Genomic DNA, 7,787 nt, shown 5'->3' with positions numbered 1-7,787 from the left:
AAATCCAGAACCCACAAATCATGAGGACCAACTATATTACACATGTGTATCTACTTAGAAATGGTGGATGACTCTGTGATTAGAAGGTGTAGGGAGCCAAAAAAAAAAAACTCCACTGGCTGACAAAGTCACAGTTTGGGAGATGGGAACTGCAAAGCAGCCCCCTAAGAATGAGACCCCCCACTGACCCCCCTCCAGGTGACTTCTCTCTCTCCAACTTTTCTTACTAATGGACTTGTTATGATTATTGTTCCTTCCCCAATACAGGAGAAATAATATGAGAGCAAAGACTTATAGGGTTAACACACATATATCCCACCTTAATCCCCCCAGATTATTACCCTAAAAGATTACAGTCACAGAATTAAAACCTTAAGATCACTACCCAGTATCCCCCTCCTTTCCCTCTCCACAGAGTTACATTCACTCTCATTACAAGTCAGGAAATCAAAGGACATCAATCACCTTCAAGCCCAGGTCGACAGGACATACTTTGCTGGTTTGTTATGTTACAATAGCCAGAGCAACATTTCCAAGTACCTGAGCGGAACACAAGAAAAATATGACTTGGAAATTGAGGAAAACTCCAAATCTTGTCTGTCATTAAATTTCCCTCTAACCTTTTACCTAGCTATGAAATGTTTTGTTACCCATCTCTTAAGTAATTATGATTGATTTTAAAAGCTGACCCAAAGTAACAATGATTCTCCTAGGTTAGGGAGAACTAACCTCTAGATCACCCTGTTTGTCATTCATCTATAGCAACAATGTTTCATCGACTATCTCCTAAGACTTCGGGTCTGTTGTTAAGTTCCATGGAAACACATATGTAGAAAATTGATTGTGTGCCAAAGAAGTATGTAATCACCAGCCTGTATAATAAACAAACCTCCGTGCTATGGCAGAACACTGTGTGATGCCTATGCATGTGGGCCTGAGCACACAGTGTCTCTCATCTCCATTACTTATCTGTATTGTCACATCTAGACAGAGCAAGCCCAGACCTTCATGGAGACCATTGGACAGCTCCCAAAGAGAAGATACCAGAATTCGAACTTGGGTGAGCAATTTATAATGCTTTTTCACAGTACATTTATATGTTTATGTATATGTGAAGGTATGTGATTATGTATATGGAATGTGTAAATATATTATGTACAGACATAATATTTGCACATATGCATAAAATGTGTGTGTATTATATATTATATATTTTCACAAAAGTTTTGATAGACAGACAGATAGACAGATAGATAGATAGATAGATCGATAGATAGATAGATAGATAGATAGATAGATAGATAGATAGATAGATACACATACATTTGGCAGATGATACAAATGGTCAGTGAACTGGGTCTAGAATTGAAAAAGATCAGGCTAGCTTGCCTTCATTAAATTACAAAGCTCTATTAAATCACTAGACTTTTCTCATTAACAAAAGCCCACCTTTTTCATGCTGATATTCTTCCTGTGTTGCTCCATGACTGTGAGCAATGGAACACTGATCTTCGAGCAATAAAAAAAATAGCATTACAAGGAGGACAATAGTTGCCACATGTGACAATTACGAAACTTTGAAAAAGACCTAAAGTCATGAATATCATCAGGAAAATGGAGGATTACTACTAATGATGGACTAGTCTTGTGGAAAAAGAGAGATATAATAAATGAAGAATTGGAGTATTCCATAAACCTCCTTGTAATGCCAAGAGGAAGTAAAACCATCAGCATGTTGGGTGGATCCCAGTGGGGAATTTTTAAAAGGACAAAGGCAAAAATCTTGCAAGATGGGCAGACTAGATGGTTCTCATTACACTTACCTTAGTAGAAGGATTATCAAAGCAATGAGGGTGCTATAGATATTTTTGAGAATTTGAATAATTTATGAGTTAACAAAAGTTTTATTCTTATGCCTTATTGTTGTAGGAGATGACCTTAGGTTCTCTAACTATGCTATGGGAGCAAGAACTCTGGCTAGGTTTTAGATATACTATATGTATCTTATCTGAGGACCAGTTTAGCTACATTCAGAGAGGCTCATTTCCAGGCTGGCTTTGGACCCTGCCACCATGACTCTGATGCCATCTCACTCTGGAACTTCCCTCAAAAAGCCTGAGACATCAATCTGAGGTATTGACCCCTTTCTCCCACTGGTAAGGTTTCCATATGAGAAATGGGTCCAGGATGGCCATGTTGCATCCTCTTCTTGGCTCTTTGGACTTCATCAGTTGGCTCCAAAGTAGAGAGCATCTTTCTCCCACACATTCTCTTACCCCCTCAAAGCTTTTTACTTCCCTTTTGTATGTTGTCTTCTATTACTATGTAAACTCTGATGACAGAATCTGTCCCTTTTTGCATCCCCAGCACTCAGCACAGTGCTTGGCATACAATAATAGCATAACATATGCTTATTGTCTGCCTTTATTATACTAAAATTTTTACTACAACTGCTGACCTATATAGATGGAGAGAGTATCTATACCAGCAAAACAATATACTTCAATACTAAAAAAGATTTGTAATGTTCCTTTATTTTCCTGGAATAAAAGAACACAAATACACATTATTCTGATGAGAAAGATGGCAGCTAAGTAGAGCAGTAGATAGAATGCTGGACAAGAAGTCAGGAAGGCTCGAGTTCAAATCAAGTATCAGATATTTACTATCTGTGTAATCCTGAGTGAGTTATTTAACCTTTTAGGTGCCTCTGTTTTCTCATCTGTAAAATGAGGTTAAAGATAGCACTTACCTCCCAAGTTTATCATGTCAACTGAATGAGCTAATATCTATAAAACATTTTGCAAACTATAAAGTGCTTCATAAGAGGCAACTATTATTCTTATCAATCAGCAAACATTTATTAAATACCTACTAAATATTAGTCACTGTGCTAAATGCTGGGAATACAAAAAAGCTCACCATCTAATGTGGTAAGCAACTTATAAACTACTGTGTACAAATAAGCTACATAAAGGATAAATTTGAAACAATTAACAGAGGGAAGGTACTAGAATGAATTTAATAATTAAATTATTTAATTTATTATTATCATTATTATAGCCATATGAAGAATTTAACATGAGTACAAAGGGAACTCAACCAACTTCAATTTTAAAAAGTCATGTACAGAGTATGGAATCAAGGGTAAGTTAACTAAGTATTAATTAAAAATTAATTTTATTTTAAAATATAATTTAAATATTAATAATAAAGGATAGTATGATCCTGTAAGAAAATTCAGGAAACTAAAACTGAGAATGAGCTAAAGCTCAGCAGAAATACAAAGAACTATGAATAAAGAGTTTTGTTTTTTTTTTTACTTATATTGAGTACAAGAAGAAAATCAAAGAATGAATAGTAGCAATCATTGTGGATATATAGGATGAAGTAACCAATGAAAGAAAAAAAATTTGAGCTAATTAATCTATGCCCATTTTGCTTCTGTTTTCTCTACCAAGGAGAGTGATATTTAGACTAGATGGTTTAAATATTTCAATAGGTTGTCATCTCTAATTCTCTGGATATAAGTCAAAAGCTTGAATTGTTTTGATTTACAATTCTCTTCTTGATGATTTGGAGCAATCTCTCATGCAGTTATTATCATATATATCATTTTAAATGCTTCTTTGGGGAACTTTTTAATACAAATATACTATCTACTTTTCCATTGTGGAATGATTCTTGGTCTTAAATATCTATATTAATTCTCTTTGTATCTTGGATATTAATGTCCTTTTGTTTATGTAGCTAGGTGGTAAAATAGATAACAGAAATGTACTTGAAGTTAGGAAGACCCAAGTTTGAATCTTCCTCACACAATTAGGATATCACTATATCCTTAATCAGAATAATAATAGTCCTACTTTCCAGGCTTGTAGTGAGGATAAGTCACATAATTGTAAAATGTGTTGCAAATGTTAAAGGTAGATCCTTTTATTATCCCCATTTTATAGTCAACTTCATAGAAGACACATGGATTTCTACGGGGCCCATTTCTTTAGACAGAGAAGTGGAAAGCAGCAAGCTAAGTGCTTGTCCCCATTTCTTGCATTAAGAAATAAAACTTTGAAAGGAATTAAAACATAGCAGTGAGAATGTTTGTTACTATGGGCATTATGCCTGTATAGTAAAGCACTGAAGTGGTGCCATTTATACTGCTAGAGGGAAGAATCTGTCAGCATTTCCATTTTAGCCCCCTTCTGAATGGCTTCCAAAAACGACAGCATTACCAGGAAGCCCATTAGTCTTCAAATGTATATAGAAAGCTAAATTAAAATAAGGACACCAGAACTTGCCTTTGCCACTCTCTGGATTTCTTTCCCCTGAATTAGGAAAATAGCCAAAATCCCATTTTAACAATTTGACTTCTGACACCAGATGTCCAGCCCTACTGAGGACTAGAGAAAGCTTAGGTGGAGGAAGAGCAAGACCAATATATTTTTTTCCTAAACCTTTTAGTGTTTCTATACCAAAATCCTTTTACAGAATTATTATTACAGAGCCATTTTATAGGAATAACAGGAGTGAAAACTTTTTATCCAGACTGACTTTTTCTGAATCTCCTCAGATTGATTTTCCCATCTTTTCTAAACATAATTCTCCTCCAAGTTTTGGTCAAAATAACTTGGAACTTTTGATGAAAAAATTAGTATGATTTAGGGTCATAACTACACGAGGAGTGGGGGGGGGTGTCCCTCCTCTAGATGAGAAGACTTAGGATCTTAAGTGTCAGTGCTTTCCCCTCTCCATCTCCAGTTACTTAAAGAAGAATCTTAGGAGCCATTGGAATATTCCATAGTATCTACTGTGGCTATGAAGACCTTTTAAATCTACAGACTCTCTTCCTTGAACTTCCTTATGTTGAATCAAGGCAGGCCAGAGGGAGGAGAAGCGCATTAATATCACTGGCCTCCTGAGCTGTCCATATGTCCATTCATTTAAAAGGATTATTTGCTAGCTTAATGTCCAGCCAGCTGTGTAAGGGTCAGGTCTTTCATTTATTTATTACTTGTGTGACATTTGGCAAATCATTTAACTTCACTAATATTCAGTTTTCATATTTGCAAAATGAAGAGGTTGGCCTAGATAACCTCTAAGATCACTTTCAGCTCTCAATCTATGATCCTATAATAGTAGTAGTCTCTCAGTAACCGAGGATGATAATTGTCTTTGTGCATTTTCATCTATGGTGTATAGATGAGTGTGCACAAAGACACTTGTGTGAAGGAGATTTAAGTGAAAAGTCGATGCACAGAGACAGTCCCACTCTCTCGGTGTTGGAAGCCTGGGTCCAGTGGCACGAAAAGTCATTACACCTGGAGACTTCCAATAATCCTATAATACTATTTCTGTAACTACATTAATACAAATTTTTTGCCTATAGTCCTGGGGTTTTTGATACCAAATGGAATCCATTGGGCCAACTTCATCAATGAATAAAATGAATCCAAGTTTTATTGATGGCTTCTGTTTTTATTTCACAGACATATCCTTTTGTCCTCCTCATATTCACTGCCCCTCCTTATCTAGGTCCATGGAAACTGAGGAAAAAAACAGTTAAATGAAACCAATTGATAAAATGACTTCAGCTAAAAGTATATATACCATCTTATAGTCATAGACTCTCAATCAAAGGAAATTGGGAGTCTTCTCATCTATCCCTTATCTGGGGACAAGCTCTCATATGATAATATTGTCATATGACATTCAATTTCATTTTGTTGTATTTTTCATTTACATCATTGTGGTCATTTCAAATCTACCTCTAAAAGGATTTTTCTTACTTTACTCTGCATCAGTTCATATAAGTCTTCCCCTACTTTCCTGAACTCCTCCTAAACATTATTGTTGTTGTTACATTGCAGTAATATACTATTACACTGAGTTATGATAATCAAACAGATTTCATTTTACTATTTTATGCTACAAAATGGACATTTTTATACTTTTCTTTGAGAAAGCATAACAATACTTAATGTTTTTGCATTGCAGAAAAATACAAAATCTTCTAAATTTGCCATTTAAATTGTTCTTTCTAAATAATTTCCTTGGTTTCCATTTTTCAGGCTTTCATAGCTTTCATAATGTTTCTCCTATCTGTCTTGTGCTGAGACAAAAACCCAGATTACAAAGAAACAAGACTTTTTGCCCAGCCTTTTCTTATTCAGTTAAACTAATTGAGGGTGAGGGAAAAAATGAATTAATATTATTGACTAATTGAGCTATCAATTATTTTCAAACATCTTGATAACGATATAATATCCATGCAGAGAGCTTTCTGTGATGACATCTGCTGGAAGTTTATAAGAACTGCAGGAGAAGTGAGAAATGACAGGACCACTTTTTCAGAACTATAGAAAGATGCAGAAGACATTGACAAACTATTACAAACCTACTGAGAGCCTTGGCTGAAGCCTGATTCAAAGTGAATAAGGCAAGCCAGATCTTTCAGGAAAGGTTGCTCATTAGCAATTTCCAACAAGCTATGTCGTGGGTTCCATGAACTTCCTCCCTACCTCCAAGCTAGAATTTCTATTATAAGCTTTCAAGGAAAGAAGAAAATGATACATTAGGTCTTATTATTTTGACAAGTTCCAACTTTATTTGAGTGGATCCATTGAGTCAAAGGAGTGAAGAGAATGCTGGACCTGAAGTCAAGAAGATTGAATATAAATTCAGCATATGGCACTCACTAGCTTTATGACTGGAAACAAGTCATTTAACCTTTGTCTGCCTCAATTTACCCATATGTAAAATGGGACAAAATAACACCTATGAGGTTATGAGGATAAAATAAGATTAAATTTGAAAAGCACTTTGCAAACCTTAAGGAGGCATTTAAATGCTACTATTATTAATTACTTGAGAGCCTTTGACACAAGGATTATAAAGTTAAAAAGCTCATGATTGGACATCTAATATGTCTATTCACAGGCAGTTGAATCAACAACATAATTTATTAAGTATCTACTATGTGCCAGGCACAATATTAAGTGCTAAGGACTCAAAGAAAAACAAAACATAATTCTAGCCTTCAAGGAGCTCACAGTCTATATAGGAAGGGACTATATCACACACACACACACACACACACACAAAGGAAGAAGGACATAGGCATTTACTAAATATCTGCTATGTGCTAAGTGCTTTACAATATTATCTCATTGGATCTTTACAACAATTCTGGGAATTGGGTGTTGTTTTATATCCATTTTGCAGATGAAGAAACTGAGACATATAGAGGTTAAGTGACTTCCTTAGTGTCACAAAGCTAAGTATCTGAGGTTTGATTTAAACTCAAGTATTCCTAACTAGACTCAGTATTCTACCCACTGCATTACCTAGTGATAAGAAGGGAAAACATTCTAGGTCTTGGGAATATACAGTGAGGAAAAAGCATACCTAGAATTAGGAGATGGAGTATTCCATGCAAGAAATAATCATTGCTGGATGATAGAGGAGAGTCAACTGTAAGACACTGCAAAGTTAAGAAAGGGCAAGGCTATGAAGGGCTTCAAATGACAGCAGATTTTATATTTGCTTATGGAACTAATGGGGAGCCATTGGAGGTAATTTCTATGGGTTAGGGGATGGGGGGAGTGTGATATGGTCAGACTTGCACTTTAGGAAAATCTATTTGGCAGCTAACTGAGGATATATTGGAGGGGGTGAGAGACCTGAGGCAGGAGAAACAATCAGAAGAATAATGCAGAGTCCAAATGGGAGGTAATGAAGGTTTGAAACAAGATGGTGGCCATGAAAAAAGGGAATACATGTAAGAGATT

Source organism: Monodelphis domestica, chromosome 2 (assembly GCF_027887165.1).
Source record: "Monodelphis domestica isolate mMonDom1 chromosome 2, mMonDom1.pri, whole genome shotgun sequence".
NCBI lineage: Eukaryota > Metazoa > Chordata > Mammalia > Didelphimorphia > Didelphidae > Monodelphis > Monodelphis domestica.
Note: the sequence above shows the minus strand (reverse complement) of the source record.